Genomic DNA, 17218 nt, shown 5'->3' with positions numbered 1-17218 from the left:
AAATAAACGCTTTCAGAGGAATCTCAAGCCCTCCACAGACATCAGCTAAAATGTTAAGAGTGCCTCAAAGTCCCAATGGTGCTATATTTTCTAACCATGAAAGAAATGTCATTATTGTAAATTCCCAGCCTTTGTCTGAAAATCTTGTACCAGATCCCTTGAGTGTCAGTTCAGTTAATTAATTCAAACAATTTCCTCTCTAATCTCTAAAACATTTTCATATTTAAGACAATAAATGAGACACTTAAGGGGCTCATTCATTGCTGGTCATTAATATGCCATAGAATAAAAAGAGTTATTACTAGCCTTCAGTGACACGAATACTTTTCTTATGGTTGTGACCTGTACAAGGTTAAAATTATGACCTCTCAGTTCACTGAGCAAGTGACTACAATAAAATCCTATTGCCTACACGCACTCAGGTTAATATTTGCCTCTTCCTTCTCTTCTTGATAACCAATTTGATACTTAGCCATATGATTTATGCCAATGTTGGTATCAAATTATTTAATGATAATTTTAAAATTAGTAATTAATTTAGTAGTGGATTGACTGCATTTCCCTTGAACCAGTGCATAAGGTTAATGCAATTGTCTGATGGGTCTGGTGACTTGGACACTAATTGATGACTGTGTTACATGTTAAGATAAGGAGTCAGCAGGAGAGAATTCCCATGAATTTGCAGTGAGACAAGACTGTTTGTAAACCTACATTTCTCCATTCAAATATTTGGTTTAAATTAATAACGGAGTTATTTTTGACCATCAGTGTGATATTTCATAAGGTTTAACGCAATCTAATCCTCGATATCAGATTGTATGAATGTACTCAAATGATTCTGTAATATCGAAATCAACAGAACAACTAGGATTTCTTTTTTGTGTTCAAATGTAATATGTTTTCCAGCTGTCAATGTGATTTGCTGCCAGTATATACAGCTATCAGTTTGTTTCTGAATGTTGCTGATATCAATGTTATGGGTCCAAAATATATAATGAATATTTATGTGACCATCAGCCAATGAGAACCTTTTCTGTTGCTTTGGATTGTATTGCTTAGAATTTTTTGCAAAGTTTAATCAGCAATTTGTAACCAATCAATTAAACTGATTAATCAACATCATCCAAAAATGTATTTAAAGTTACAGTATAAAAAGAATATATCTCTGCACTGAATTTTATATTCCTTATTATTCAGGCTGGTGAACTTTTATAGCTATTGATCAATCTTATCGATGTCAATTGATCTATTGGTATATAGTTTAAATGGAAACTCACAGAATCCTTTTTGATAATATAAAGGCATTAAGAAGACAGTGGAGTGGAATGATGCTGTTGAATCAAATAGATTACCAAAAAGACTCTTTCAATTTAGCTGGGTTGCCTTTGAAGCCATATCATTAGACTGCCTTTGCAGGATATGAATTGATTTGCTATACTTAGAGAACCTTTGAAAGATACAGCACCTTTAAATACACATTGAGTTGGAAATGCTAAAGAAAAAGAAAAGATTGTGTATAGTGTACTTATTTGTATTTTTAATGGATATAGAGGGATAGCATTTTGAGGGATCTAAAATATTACCCTCCCAAAGACAGCAGTAAGATGCCCATTTTTAGAAGGTAATTGTTCTAAACTACTGCCAAGTTTCATGGATAATTTGTTGCATGTGATTGCCACGTGGAACACATTTGAAGCCTGATACGAAACCCATTGAAAACAGTGGAAGTCTTTCAGAGTGGAAGCTACTAAGCTCTTTATCACATGGGACATAGCATAGGGAAGGATTTTAACCCAGATTACCAGAGGTCAAAGACAACTGTGCATTAACACACTGTACTGCATAGATCTCAAAGTGCATCTTTTCATGTATTAGATTAGGCAATGTTAATTACTTCTAGTTTAGAGGTACAGCATAAGTTCACATCATGTTAGATAATATGATGCAGCATGGCATGATGCACTGAAAAACACAGTACCTCAACTAGGAAATTTAGAAATAGAATTTAGAAATTTTAGAAATAGAATATTTGGATATTTTCACATGTCTGAACCACCAAAAACTTTAGCATGAATGAGGTTTTAGGATTTAGAATATCAGGAATGTGGGAGATTTAGACTGACTTGCATTGTCAGAGCTAGATCAGGCATCTTGCACATCATGTGTCTTCAAACAATGTTTTCCTTTTAAGTCAGTGCTATAAGCTCTTCATTTTTACAAGCACCAAATCACACACCACTTCCACTATGCATACACACAAACACAGACAGAGCTACGCTGATTGTGATGAACAACAAAAAAAAGGGAGCAGTTTCGTAAACTAGGGATCCTCTCCCTAAATATTCCATTTCCTCCTCCTTCTTTGACTGTTATTGTTTTCCTGTTCAGTCATACCCTAAAACATTTTCAAGCAGATCATAAAATCTCTTTATCCTGATTTTCATATTGCTCTTATCACTAGAGTATCTGACTTGATTGATTAATGAGGTACCACAGTGTTTGAAGGCCAAAATTTTCAAACTTGAATGCTTACAATTAAGAACCAGTCTATATTTCAGTGTTAAGTAAGTGAACTGATTTTCAGAGATGCTCAACCTCTGCAGTTCCTCTTGATTTCCTGTCTGAAAATGCTGGCCATGATATCTGGCCCTACTGAAGTCAATAGGAGGTTTGCTTTACCTTCAGTTGGCCAAGATTTCACTCCAGGATACTTCCCTCTTCGGTTATCCTGATCCAAGCATGTTGAATATTTGATTAGTTTCACATCAATAAATACAGTCTAATTGCTGGATCTTACAGTCTCTGCCATCTTAATTTTTTTTCCTGGGCTATCATGCAAACTTACTGGCATGCATGCAGTTTATGTATTTCTCATGAGTACACAAATATGTGAGCATTTTAAATTTATATTACCAGTCTGCTGTGATTGTAGTAGTATCACTTTTGCATAGAGTTATAATGTTAGGGCATCTGTTATAAACTGAAAGGAAAAATGCAAGACAATACTTCAGGAGAAAATCATCCAAAAATAAAGGTATTTGGTGGCAGGGAAAGACCTAAAAATCAGCAATAATGCTCAATAGCAGACAGCAAATTTCATATTAGTTTGTAATGCTATGTTGGAGCAAAAAAATCCAAAGCATTATAGGCTGTGTATGTAGAAACATGGACCTGGAAAAGAGACAACTGTATGCTGGTTAGATAGCATCTGTGCCAAAAACAGTTCTGGGCATTTCAGTACAAGAAAGCATCCAACAAATTGAACGGAATTTAGAGTGCAATAAACCTGAATAAAAGGAAGCAAGAAGTGACTTAGGAAGAAGGATTTAATCACTTCATTGAGTTTAGCCTAGCTACAGACAACTAATGGGGACATTACATCAGACTCCCTGCATCTTTCAGTTGGAAACTTAATATCAGTTCTTACTTCTGCATTTTTCCCCTCAGATGTAGAATCCTGTAAGTGGAAAAACCTTTGGCTAAGCCGAGAACTCTCCTATTTGCAACATCCCATTCATTGCTAGGTGTTTTGGATAGCAATGTCCTTCTCTGCTGTTTTATATGTTGCAATATGGATCATATAGCACAGAGTAACTCCCACTCAGGTTCAAACTCTTCAGAGGAAAGGAAACACAGGAATTTTGCAGGGAAGTTTTCCCTCCTGTGGATTATATAATGAAGAAGCAAGTCAAAGGGTCCCATGTCATAAAATATCTTCTCTGTAATGAATGAATGCATGGCACTGGAGTATAATACAGACATAATAGTACATTGAAGTATAATAGTACATTGGAGTATAATAATGTGAGCTAAAAAGATAAATAATGTCAAACCTGATGCTCCTTTTGAGAAAGTCACTCATATCACATTTCTCTTTGCCTAAGGGAGCTTTAGATAAACCATAAAAAAGAGCGGGGAGGAAGAGACTGAAGAACTTAGTGATAAAGGAATGCAAAAATAACTAATTTTTTTTTTTCTGGACATGTATATTTCATGATAGTTGAATTCTGTCTTCATAGGAGCATTCTCACATTTCAGTCTTCCAGGGCTATGTATTCATTCACATTAAAAATGACAACAGCTAAAAATGTTTCTATTATCAAAGTAAACAAAAGGCAAAAGATAATACTATACATTCATAATGATTAAGTAAGACTTCTGCAGTAACATTTGTGTACATTTCTTCAGGATGTCTTTGAAGTTGACCCTTTATCACAAAACAAAGTGGTAGATGTGGAAAATTAACTTCATGATAGCATCATGGCTATACATCCTGCATATTCTGCTAAAGTAGTTTTGTTGTGATATGGTTATGTTGTGCAGTTTCTATTATATACAGGAAATTAAATAAACTGAATTGGAAGGAAAAATAATCAGAGGACAGGGAACTCACACACTAATGTGGGCTTTATATATAACTATGTCTTCAACATTCATAACATACGCTGATTAATAGTTATTGTCACCTTGTTTATAACATACATATAATTAATACATCTTCCCCTGGAGTAAGACTAGCATACAAATAATGGAGGCAAAGATTTCTCTTGACAAACTTGAAATGGAGATGCTAATGAGACAATATACAATATAATTCCGTTCTGGGGCCCTTTGCAATGCTTTAGCATTGCATCTAAAGATTTATTGGTCAAGAAGATCAAGTACAGTGGCCACTATAGAAAATAAATGTATACAAACAGTAACTATACTGTGGTATCAGAGATCTTGCAGTATTTATCTCAACATATCATAGGAAATAACTTTACTATCACATATGCTGTAATTTGACTAAGTAAATGTTAATTTAAAAAAATAGTGACCACTGTAGGTATATTCCTTCACATGTAAATGGATTATTATATGAGAAAAAGTGAGATATGTCTACAACTTTTTTAACGGAATGTATATATTGTAATGAAGTAAGAGTAACATAAGTCACTGATCACTGCTACCTACAAGTGCAGCAGCTATTCAGGTATCTGCCTGCTAGTATTCACTGTTTTGTTTGTTTGTTTGCCCTCGCTGTGAGCTGCTTAACCTTGATTGCAGAAAATAATGGTATTATCTTACTTTTTGGAAGCTTTAGAATAATTAAAAACTCTTGATATGTATCTTGACTGGGCAACTGACCAGATGATTATGAATTTCTGTATTAAGATTCTCAGAATATTGAGCCAGAATTCAAGCTCTCTATCCTGAGAGAAGTGTCTCTGCTAACTATAAAATCTTATTTAATGCCATATAGAAAATTTGAATCATACATGGATTGATAAAGGTCTAGCATTTTGACTACATATTTTCAGAGTATCTATAGTAACACTGGCTTTTTTTACTTCTAGCTACTGTGACAGATATGGCAATTTCTGGCAGTATGCTTGAAAAACCTTACTGAATTAAATTTAAGTATCTTTGGGGTCCCATTGTACTAAATGTAAAGTTTATGTATTGTTGTGGGTACAGACTGTATGTAACTTCCCTGGGTGGAGACGATATGTAAGGCCTGAATGATCAAAATACGATGTTTAACAATTCACCAGACAAGAATAGATTATTGGAACTACACATGTGAAGTGGATTTCTTAGGAAATATATAGAGGGAAGTGAATGCAAATTCCCCACCTCTGGTTATGCACAACCCCAAGATTTTAAAGCTATGCCCTGAGGAGGCGGCCTTGTCTGCTCTTCACCTGTTAAATGGAGCTACGATCAAAGGCCCAAGCTGTATAAAGGAAACATTGAACTATTTGTGGTTGTTCTGGATCTGAATCTGAGGGCTTGTCTACACTTACCTCGGAGATTCGGTTGTAGTCGACCGGAATTATGCAAACTACGCAAAAAACTTGCGTAACTCCCATTGACTTCTGTGCTTCTGTTCTGCACACCATCTTCACTGCACTGCGCAACTTGAGAAGGTGGTCTTAATATGTCGATTTCTGGATCGACTGAGCGGGTCTTCGAATTTGCCACCGTCAGTGAAGACTTAGCCTGAGATAGTTATGAACTTGTAACCACAGGGAAAAACCAGTTGTGGGTTCTGAAGAACTGATACATACCAAAGCCCCAGGATGGAGTTGGGGTGACATCTGTTAAGCTTTTTAGCATATGAATTGGTTCTTTATAAGAAAGCACCTCTTAAAAACAATCAAAGAGTTGTATGGTTACTTATAATTGTGGGCAATTACACTGTTCATAGACTTTGAAGAGAAAGCAAAACATGAATGGCAGCCTTTTTTGGCACTCTGATTTGCTGGCAGTATCAAAGTGTAGGCAAGGAATTGTGCAGTCTGGAAAAACACCAGTCAAGAAGCTAAAGAGAGACTGGTCTCTACCCAGAAGACATGACAGCTGAGTAGCTGGGAGACTAGAGTAGGTGTCCGCAAGAGACCATGGACAGGAAATACAGGTGCAGTTGCCCTGAACTGCTTCAGTTACATTAAAATAAACAAAGTTAATTCTTGTTACAATACCACTTAGTAAAATTAAAAATAACTGGCTTTTAAAATGAAGAGGGGACAACCACATGACCTGGAAATTGGTGAAAACTGATTTTAAAGCCAGATATATTTCTATGTAATTTTGAAATAAATTCACACATAGAATAAGGACTTTGGATTTACCCCATGTACTAATTTCTCCAAGAAAACACTCTCCTGCAACAAAACTTATTTTAATATGTTTGCAAGAATATTGGCAAATTGTCAGAATTGTATTAAAATGAGTTTCATTGCAAGAGAAGTTTTTCTTAGAGAAATTACTATATGAGTCAAATCCAAAGTCATTCTGTTTTCATATGGCCCTTACTCTGGCAAACTCCCACTGATATGAAAAATTCATGGTGATAATGCAAACGACACAATCTCCTGTTTAGGGTTTTATTACAAAATGAAAGTTCATGTCATGTTTGTTAATAGATTCTCTAAGGGCTGTGAATCTGGGCCAATTTATGGTTTCTCAACATAACCAGGTGGAAGACAACAGAAGGTGAATAGCTCTGAAGAGATTGATTAATACTTACCATTGATAAGTTGACAGTGGACCAGACCATAAGTTGTGTGTCTGTAAGAAAAAATGCCCAGACTAAGTAGCTCATACTATATAGATCATGGATACCCTGCTTCATTTACGTTAAAAAATCATTGATACCCTATGGACTGTATCTTTCCTATACACTTGTTATTTCACTATTTTGTAATGATACACAGTTAAGTTTCAAAAGCTTATTATCTCAAGGAATTCATCCTGTTAAAAAACTGATTTGATTATGAAATGATAGTGAATTATTATGAAATGATAGTGAATTTGTATATTTTAATGAGAAGTTTAAACATTTTTTCTTTATTTTATATATATACTTAGTCATTTTGTGAAATTTGTTTTACCTTTTGTCTAATTAAATATGGTTTTTTGGCAGAATTAATAGATGATGTTAAAATAACTGTAAATTATTGTACTGAAATGCTATAACACTTTATTTTCTTTCTCTGAAGAGAAGTGATTCTAATTTTATCACTGAAGCAGGGTGGCTGATAATTTAATAAAACAGATTGAAACAAAAGGTGAAACATAGAAGTTTCAACTCATCTTGACTTTGATGTTTTGAGTCTATCTAAATCCAAAGGTTAAAGTGAAAGTCAGAGACAAATACGTATAAGAAACAAAGAAGTACTTTACATGAGAGTCTCTTAATTGAAATCACACTGGGCCAAGATTCTTTGCAGGTGTAAACTGACATAGCTCCATTAACTTCGTTCAGCTGAGGATCTCTTACATAGGACCATTGATTTCTTAATGAACAGAGATTATTCAGTTCAAGTTGCTCCTAGAAACACACACAGCCTGAGTGAAGTTTGTGAAAAACAGAAATACCACACTAGTAACTTTGCTGTTTGCAAAAGGACACAAATATAATTAGTACACCACTGCTGGCCGAGCAAAACATAGTCTAAAAAATATGGTATTATTACTGTATTAATGGAATGTGCTGGTAAAAAAGTCTCTCTGGAAAAATTTCTCTCTCCCACCCCTCTATTTTCTTGCAGTCATGCCCCCATATCACCTTAACTGAACAACTTCTGGCCAACAAAGCCAATCTCTATCTAGTAGAGTTCCCTATACCTCTTTTGTACTTTCCCACTAGCAAGAACACAAAAGCTAATAGAAAGAAAATTGGAATATAGCAAAATAAAATCTCTCTCTTTCTCTTTCCCACCCTCATTAAATTAATGAGAAAAATATAATTTTTATGCTCTCATATATACATACACTTACTAGGGCATCAACAATTTTTTTAATTCTTCCTTCCTTCTCCAGGATGGCTGTAAAACTATAGCTATTTAATTTCCTCTGCTCATTATAACTATGAACTAAAGCAGTAACACCTACTCACTTCCACCTTATGATATCACACAGCCCATCCATTTTAAAGATCTATGGTTATTATTTTTAACCCCCTGATTGTGAAGGAAAAAATCAAGACATAATTTCCATCAGAGATAGACCCCAAGAGTGAAATAGGGACCCAGAGCCCAATCTGTTTCCAAACATCCCCAAAATTTAGGTATGTTTTGATCTGGGGTTTTGGCCCACCTCTGGTTGCAATGGGCCACAGTTATAAGATGAATTAAATCACAAGTTGCAGGCTATATCCACAGCTGCTGTAAATCAATGTAGCTGCATGGAGGTTAATGGAGCTACACTGATTTATATAGGATGAGGATATGGAACTGCATTGTTTTGGTCAGAACAATAGCATGTCACATAGTCAAATTCTTGAATCTCACTCTGCCAGCTAGGCAGCAGCTGAAGAATTATGTGCAAGTAACTGCACTGATTGTGTAAGTCTGTCTAGCAATGGCTACTGGCTAACCTAGCTAAGTAGATTTAAATCCCCCAAATCTAAGTTTAGATGGGATTTATGACGACAATATAGGGGAGCAAAAGACATAACACATATGCTGAATTATTCCACTTAAAGAATGGAGCTTGACAATGTTCCATGTACAGACTTACTCTAACATTTCCAAGAAAATGTGTGGTGTTTAGACATGTTACGGTTATTGATTTTACTGGAAATGTAACTCTTTAAAAATTTTGTGAAATTAGAAATGCAGGGGCAAATTCTGACCTTGGATGCAAACATGTGACTCTCTTCATTGTGAACCTCATGAGCACATTGGCGAGCAGAACTGGGATTTTAATTGTCTCTCAGTCATTTAGAGAAACTAAATATAATGTCTGCTATGATGGTGTCTCCTTAGAAACATCCCAGAGTGACATAGGAGGGAATTCCCTAGGTTATCATAAGTGCTTTGCATATGAAAGAAAGGCTTTAGATATCAATGTGATAGTGAATGTTGTTTCTATAAAACCTTTAAGGCAAAAGAACGTGGAATCTCTGGTTGCATAAATACTTTCTGAGACTAGAGCACTGTAATAAGGAACACTCTCGTTTTTGCTAACTAAACAAAAGGAGCTGGGAGAAAGGTTGATAGTTGTTTTCACCACTCCAGATTACCGGACTAACTGTAAATCCACTAAAAGAGAATTTCTGTGTGGTCTATCAAACACAAGTAAGTTTATGTATGCTTCTGTTAAATAGTTTGTTAAATAGAGTTAAGGACCAGTGAACATTTATAATAGCTTGTTTGTATGGTTCTTTGCATATGAATGATTCTCCTGGTAATCACTATGCCTGCTTTCTATGTATCTGTTTCAGTTAGTTGATAGTGACAGTTTATATTAAAAATAAAAAAGCACATTTATTTCTCCTACTTCTGTAAATTAATTATTTGAACGAATTATTGATACGTAGAGCTTGTTAGAAATTTTCTGACAAAACAGAATTTAGTTGGAAAATGCTAGTTTGTCAAACCCAAAATTTCTTAGGCAAGCAAGTTGGGTTCAATGAACATTCGCTAAATCACAGGCAAAGTTCTGGTGGAAACTGCCTGGTCTCCTGCTTGCTCACCCGGTAGCCTGCTAAGGATTTTTTTCCATGTGGACTGCCCTGGGGACAGAGACATCAGGCTTCCAGCTTCAACATAATACCGAATTTTGAAATGCTGAAATTTTGGCCAGCTCATAGACTTTAAGGTCAGAAGGGACCATTGTGGTCATCTAGACTGACCTGTACAACACAGGCCACAGAACTTCACCCACTCACTCCTGTAATAGACCCCTCACCTCTGGTTGAGTTACTGATGTCCTCCAATCATGGTTTAAAGACTTCAAGTTACAGAGAATCCACCATTTCACACTAAGTCTATTTACAAGGGATTATAACAGGGGAGTGACTGGATTCACAGTGACCCATCTTCTATTGCACATTACACTTTTACAGTTACAATAAAGGGACCTGAGGCTGGTCCTCTGCCCTGGACAATTTATGCAAACTAAGGGCCAGACTGTGAATTCCTTACTTACATGGGAAAGCAGTTATTCACACAAGTAGTCCCACAGAAACCACTAGGACCACAAACATAAGAAACTTCTCACCAGTGTGAGTAAGGTGTTCACCAGCTGGCCATGCTAAGGAGTTGGTGGTCCTGTCACGTTCTTGGATGCAACCCAGACTCGTGAGGGGTTGTATCATTGCCTGCCATGTAATCCTGAGTGTCTCAAAATCTCTACTGCTCTGGTTCTCTTGTCTGGATGTTTCCAGCCAGCAGACAAGCATGCAGTATCCTGAGTGTCTGTGTGCTACATAGCTCTGATTCAGCACCCTGAGACCAGCAGTCAGCCTACAACACAAAAGCCCCACTCTAGTCTCTCTCACCCAATCACCTCATGTAGGGTGACCCCAACATGCTCCCAGTCCTGTATTTTCCCAAAACCATGTTTTCTGTAATGCCCAGCCTTCTCCTGGACCATTCAGAGAGATGTTAAGTTTCATCTGATCCTTTAAAGATACAATACCCAACTGCTTGCACATAGAATTGCTTCCAGCTGCTGTTGTAAGTTAGCACCCACTTTAAATCAAACACAGCATTAGGTTGGTTTACATTAAAAGTAAAACAAGTATATTAACAAAAGAAGACATGATTTTAAGTGAGTTCAAGTACAAAGATAGCTAGAAATGGTTACAAGCAAATAAAAGTGAAAACCACTTTCTAGAGGCTGACACTTAACAAAACAAGCTACAGCCTTTGTTCAAGGTAGTTTCCTTACCAAACAACCTTCCAGCAAGATGGGTGACCTCCTCTCTCGTCAGGATCTTCCAGAAAGTCCCAAATGCTTGGTTCCCTTTTCTTCTTAGGCAAAAGATAATTTACCATTAGTCCCATGGACAGCATTTGCTGGCCCCATGGCAGAACAGTCCATCCTGCTTTTCCTGCCCACAGTCCACCCCGCTCTGCCCCAGGTCCTGCCCCCTTCCCACTTGGCCTGCTCACTGCTGCATTCCCCACCCCCGCAAACTGGGGAGGGTAAATATGGGGGGGAAGGAGCGACGTGAAGAGCAGCAAGCAGAAGGGCTGGGCTGGGCCTGGGGTGGAGCAGGGATGGAGTGTGGGCAGGGCTGTGGGTGGAAGAGGCCCGGGCCCTTTCAAATTGCCCAGGCCTGGCCAATAGCCCCCAGCAGTGATGGTGGCCAGGGACCCTGGACCCTTTTAAATCGCCTAGGCCCATGGGCCATTGCCCCACCCACCCGTCGGCAGGCCTGCTTGCGGTTCTTTGCCCTTTCTTTTAGAGTCTAGTGAACCTTTGAAATGGATTCTTCTGAGGGTTACTCCCCAAAATAAAGTTCATTCAAGCTGTGAAAAAGGTGACATGAAGTGTCCTGTGCAGGAAGTTTTATTCTGGTTTCTTCCCCTCCTGGTGTTTGCTAAAATGCGAATCAATCTGTTTCCTGCAATCTCCTCCCCCTGCCATGATTCTGAGTGGTTATCTCCTACCCTTGTTGGCTTGATGACCCTGTTTACCTTCTATGTAAATTGCATTCCCATTGTCTCTTAATGTACCTTGGAAATATATTCCAGGTGGCCAAACTGCATTCTTTTGTCCAGGGTGAGGTAATTTTAGCCCTGCCTAGCAGACACACTTTGATGATATAAACTCCAATACATTTGTAATTTTGAATTTGTCCTCCATACATACACCACACACTAAGATTAATAATCAGTATGATATGAGCTTTCCATTGATATCTTACATATTTTAGATATGTGTTGATTTTACTGGAAATGTAACTTTAAAAAGTTTGTGAAATTAAAAATGCGGGGAAAATTCTGACGTTGGATGCAAACGTGACTATATTCATTATGAACTTCATGAGCACATTGGCAAGCAGAACTGGGATCTTAATTGTCTCTCAGTCATTTAGAGAAACTAAATATAATGTCTGGTATGATGGAGGATCTTCTTAGAAGTTATTGATATCTTACATGACACCTTTTAGATACAGGTTATGATATTAGTGAGTTGGGGTACATTGAACTGGTCAAGCCAGCTGAAACTCACTAGCAGAATATCAGCGAGCCCTACCCTTCTTGCATTGGGATCCTATTAGGGTCACAAGCCCTCTAAACAAATATGAACAAGCTGACTAATAAATTCCAGCCTTAATTGGAGGAGTAGGCCATAATATCTACTGGCAAGACTTCTTGGCTCAAATCAGTTTAAGGACATATTGCCTTTTGCACTAATGACATCTCTTTACTTATGTTCTGCCTTCTGCAAAAATGACTTAAAACTTATGCTATGGGCATGGCTATACTATAAATGCTACAGTGGCACAGCTGCAACACTGCAGCCAAAGCGCTGTAGTGTATATACATACTATTGTGATGGAAGGGGTTCACCTGACACTCTCAGACAACCTAGTGGTGTCTACACTGGGGCTTAGGTTGGCTTAATTGCATCAACATAGGATCAAGCTTTTCATAGCCTGAATGATGTAGTTAAGATGACCAACTCTCTCAATGACCTTTCAAACAACATCCTATTGTCAGAATTCAATCTCACCATGTTCTTGGGACGTCCCACAAGCACTACACACAGAAAACTCCACTATTAATCTAATCATAGCACAGGATGTAACCAAGCTTCCCTTAGCCTCAGGGGACATCTCAAATCTATGAATCTATCTTCTTAGCTAAAATATCCAAAAGAAAAGGGAGCCTCAGTTCAAAACCCTGACCACATGAGATCAAATGCAGAACATTTTTTTATTTAACAAGCATTCTTTGTTGCATCACCCAGAACAAATCGATTATACGTAGTCGTACTCCCATTGAAGCCAATAGCAAAATTCACATTTAACTCAGTAGGAACTGGATTGAGACTGCAAAAAAGATATACCAAAAAATGGATTGCACTGGAGTGATGAAAAAAGAGTTTGGATCAAATCCAGATCTGAAGAGAAAAGACAGTTGTTTTAACCTTGACTGATATTTCTTAAGCATGAGAGCGCCTTCACGTTCTTTGGAACTTTCTGAGATCACAGAGCACACAGGGCACAGTAAAACTTTAAAAAAAACCATTAGAAAGATAATTAGCAGCTTGTTAAAACACAGTTCAGTAAAGATCCAATTTGATATACAGATTTTACTCTATAAAATGGTACTTAAGCCATCTTAAAAACATTGATTTGTGTACTACTTAGAATCATCATAATAAATCTAAGGATTGGATTTAATTAATATTTTCTGAGTTAACTAACAGTAAAAAAAAGTTTGCAGCTGACAAATGTTTCCCAGAACATTTCATTTAATTTATAAGGATAACAAGACATCAATAAATGCTCATTTAAGAACTCCCAGTGATATAGAATCTCATAATTATTTCTTATGAAATGATCTATTGATTTTCAGGATTCTCCAGCAGAATTTAGCCTTGCTCACCTACGGATAATGAACAACCACCTCAAAGCAATTATTCCTTATCCACCTTTTTCCTATCAGCAGAGATTTCATACACATTTAGACTTGTGGTCTAAACAGTTGAGTCCTGAGATTCAGAAATACAGATTCCATTGTAAAGTAATAATAACTACTATTATTTTCTACAATCTTCCCCCTCAAAGAGGCTATTTCTAAGCTTTCTTCATAGTGCTTTCCGTTTCTGAAAACAAAATATTTGAATGACATCTAATATTTCTTTAATACACTGGACATTCCTCCATTCTGCTTCAGTCCATTGTTACCTATAGGATTAAATCCTTCAAATGTGGAGATAAAGCATATGCATACAAGCCCTTGTTTTCGATCATGAGGCTAAGATCGTCCATATCCTTTTGGAAAGGATGCAAGTGGGGTGAAATTACAAAAAAGCTGTATTCTCTTGAGTCTCTCCATGCAGAAGCCAGCCACAGTTGCAGTCCCTGCTCTCTCCCCAGCATAGACTCTGCTCCCTCATAGTGCTCATTGGAGTGCCCAAAAAGTAGTGGGAAAGTGCAGAAAGACTAGGTGGAGCAAAGACCCTTCACAGCCAGTGTGCAAAGCTGGGTGGAAGTACCTTTGAAAGGGTGGCTCAGCACCTATGTGTTGGGGAGATCTGAAAAGCATAGCTCAGGCACAGTGTCTTCTGAAGGTGCCACTGGGTTTAGGTTGCTTTTCACTGTCCCAAATGCGGACTGAGCTAAATAAACTGTCATAACTTGGCCCTTAATGTTATTTCATGAGTGAAAGTTAGGTTTTAATTCAAAGAAAAATATTCAGCGTATGCTTAGGCTGCAATTTAATAAAAAGAAAAGTCGCCTCAATATTACTTGGTTCTGAAGCTTTAAATAGCTTACAGACCTGCATAGTATTCAATATATTAACAAAATGGTCCCATAAAAGTTCTCTTCTAAAATCAAATTGTCATGTTAGTAAACAGATTTTTCTGGTGTAATATCATTTTCACAGGTTCTGCTCTAGTTAAAGGCCTCTTCTCCAAATAGCAAGGAATATATGTCTGCAAAGAGGTGTTCACCAAGTGTACACTTAATTGTAAAGGAAAACAGAATATGTTTTTTTTCAGGTTTCATAACGTCTCACAGTAAATCATTCTTCTCACTCCAAAAAGCACATCAGAATTGACATTACAAGAATCCCAGGGAGTGATACCCAATTTAGCTCTGTTTAACTGACCACCACCCAAAACTTCTTTGTACTCATATTCCCGTGAGACATAGAGCCGATTTTCAAAAGGGTGTAACCTGACATGCACACATTCATAATCTCCAATAAATGCCAGCAAAAGGCCTGATCCAGGGCCCACTGAAGTCTATGGGAATGTTTTTATTTACTTGTATGGGCACTGGATCAGTTATTAAACCTTGATTTGTGCTTATATATAGGTATATATGCACATTGAAATCAGGGTTTGATATGCATATTAAATTTGACACACATGAAAGCTGGGGGTCTGCAAAAAGCATTAGATATTACAGACTGGAGTGCATTATACACTGACAGGTGCATGACAGGACATGTTATACAGAACTAAAAAGTTAGATACGATCAGGATAAAGTCTGACAATCTGCTGGCAACTTGCTTCTGGATAATTGGTGGTAAAATGTCTTTTGTGCCAAGACTGTATCCTCTGCATATTTGCGTCCTCATAATGTTGGTATCTTTCAGCTATTTTATCCATCAATGTATTTCAGATGATAATTAGGAAAAATGCCTGTTCCTTTTTTTATGATGCTGATAACATCTTTAGTACAATTATTAAGACAGCTGCTGTGGACAAGTGAGACTTTGCCAAGCACATCCCATGCTGTCATTTCCTTGTTTGTGTTTCACTGTTTCATTGACACCCTCTGGAATAGACAGGGATTGTTTGTTATTCTGTTTCATTTGGGGATCAAGAGACAATGAGAACACAACATGGAGTGACACCTAGAAACTCAGTGCTTCCATATAAGAATCTGATGTTGGTGATGATGTGCAAATGAGCAACCACCTCTGGGAACCACAAAGCCCATCCTAACCCAAAGCTGAGGAGTAAGAAGATAGCATCGCATCTTGGAAGGTCACAGTAGTAGTAATAAATGACTGCATCCTAGAGGCATGGGCAGTATAATATACAGTCATATAATGTAGTCTTGAAAAGTGCATTGCTCTCTTGGGGTCAGATTCTGCATCACTGAAGCCAATGGAAGTTTTGACACTGACTTCGGTGGGAAGTAGGTCAGTGCTGGATCAGTGATAGTAAACAGGGCAAATAGACAAACTAAGCCAGATTTAAAGGTGATGTAAATGGTAGTTAAATTGAACATAGGTAAGTTGTGCATGCCTCTCCTGCCATCTTTCCATTTTACACTCTCTTTCTTGTTGCTTGCTTTTCCTAGTAGAACCTTACCATTCTAGCCCTTTGGCAAGTAAGTTACATCATTTTACTCTCACACTAACTTATACCAATTTATCATCATGTCACATATACCTTCAGTTATGTCACCTCTGAATTTGACCTGTTCACAAAAAAGAGGAACACATGTGGTAACCAATGATGTCAACAGAAATAGGATAAAGGGAATGATTTGTTATGGGATATTTGTTCATTCCAGAAATTGGGTAAGAACCTTGGAGGATGAACCAGAGGAAATAATCCCAAGAGTACAGTCCCTTGGGATACAAAAAAAAAAAAAAACCCACAAACCCCAGAACACTGCCACAAAACTGTTCAATGCAATTGAAACCATAATTTGGATTACAGGGACAAAGTCTTCTCCCTCTTGCATACGTATAGAGGGACCACTGCCAGTGCACCCAGAAAGATGATAGGATTCCATACAGACCCTGCGTGTGATTTGGAGCCCAGCTCAAAAAGCGTCATCCTGCATTCTATTGCATGGAAGGAGGGGGGAGGGGGGGGGGAAGAATGAGGGGTAGAGCAGGGCATGAGAACCCACAGCTAGGCAGATCTTCTATTCCTTCACCAAACAGGCTATACATGACTCGAATGGGTTTTATGGATTACTGTTTCCATCACCCCATCCTGGGAGGGAGGATTACTCATGAGAGACAGAGAGAGAGATACTACTAGTGCCCAGCTGAGTTGTTTTGGCAGGTCGCTGGCAAAATCAGTCTTATTGTCATATGTCATGTCTTATTGTCAGGTCATGTCTTACTGAACATGTGATTTTCACACAAGTTTTATGGAAAAATTAAATTACATATACATAAGTCATTTTATTATGTAGTCAGAACGTATTCACTTCCTGTACCAAGAATTTAAAATAAAAAGTGCTGCATATCGGACCAAATTCTCCCCTCAGACACACCCATGCAGCTT

General features: G+C 37.5%; 1 long non-coding RNA gene across 1 annotated transcript; it reads right to left on the bottom strand.

Annotated features, from left to right (window-relative positions):
* Window positions 1-3319: 3319 nt before the first annotated feature.
* Window positions 3320-11235, bottom strand: LOC137163732 (uncharacterized). The gene is made up of 3 exons (XR_010922820.1): window positions 11167-11235; window positions 7016-7056; window positions 3320-3457 (listed from the first exon to the last, which is right to left on the bottom strand). It is a non-coding gene; the product is annotated as an uncharacterized lncRNA (long non-coding RNA).
* Window positions 11236-17218: the final 5983 nt, after the last annotated feature.

Source organism: Emydura macquarii, unplaced genomic scaffold, assembly GCF_026122565.2.
Source record: "Emydura macquarii macquarii isolate MOO-44397 ecotype Brisbane River unplaced genomic scaffold, CSIRO-AGI_Emac_v2 contig_2636, whole genome shotgun sequence".
Taxonomy (NCBI): domain Eukaryota; kingdom Metazoa; phylum Chordata; order Testudines; family Chelidae; genus Emydura; species Emydura macquarii.
Note: the sequence above shows the minus strand (reverse complement) of the source record. Positions and strands in the feature narration are given on the sequence as shown.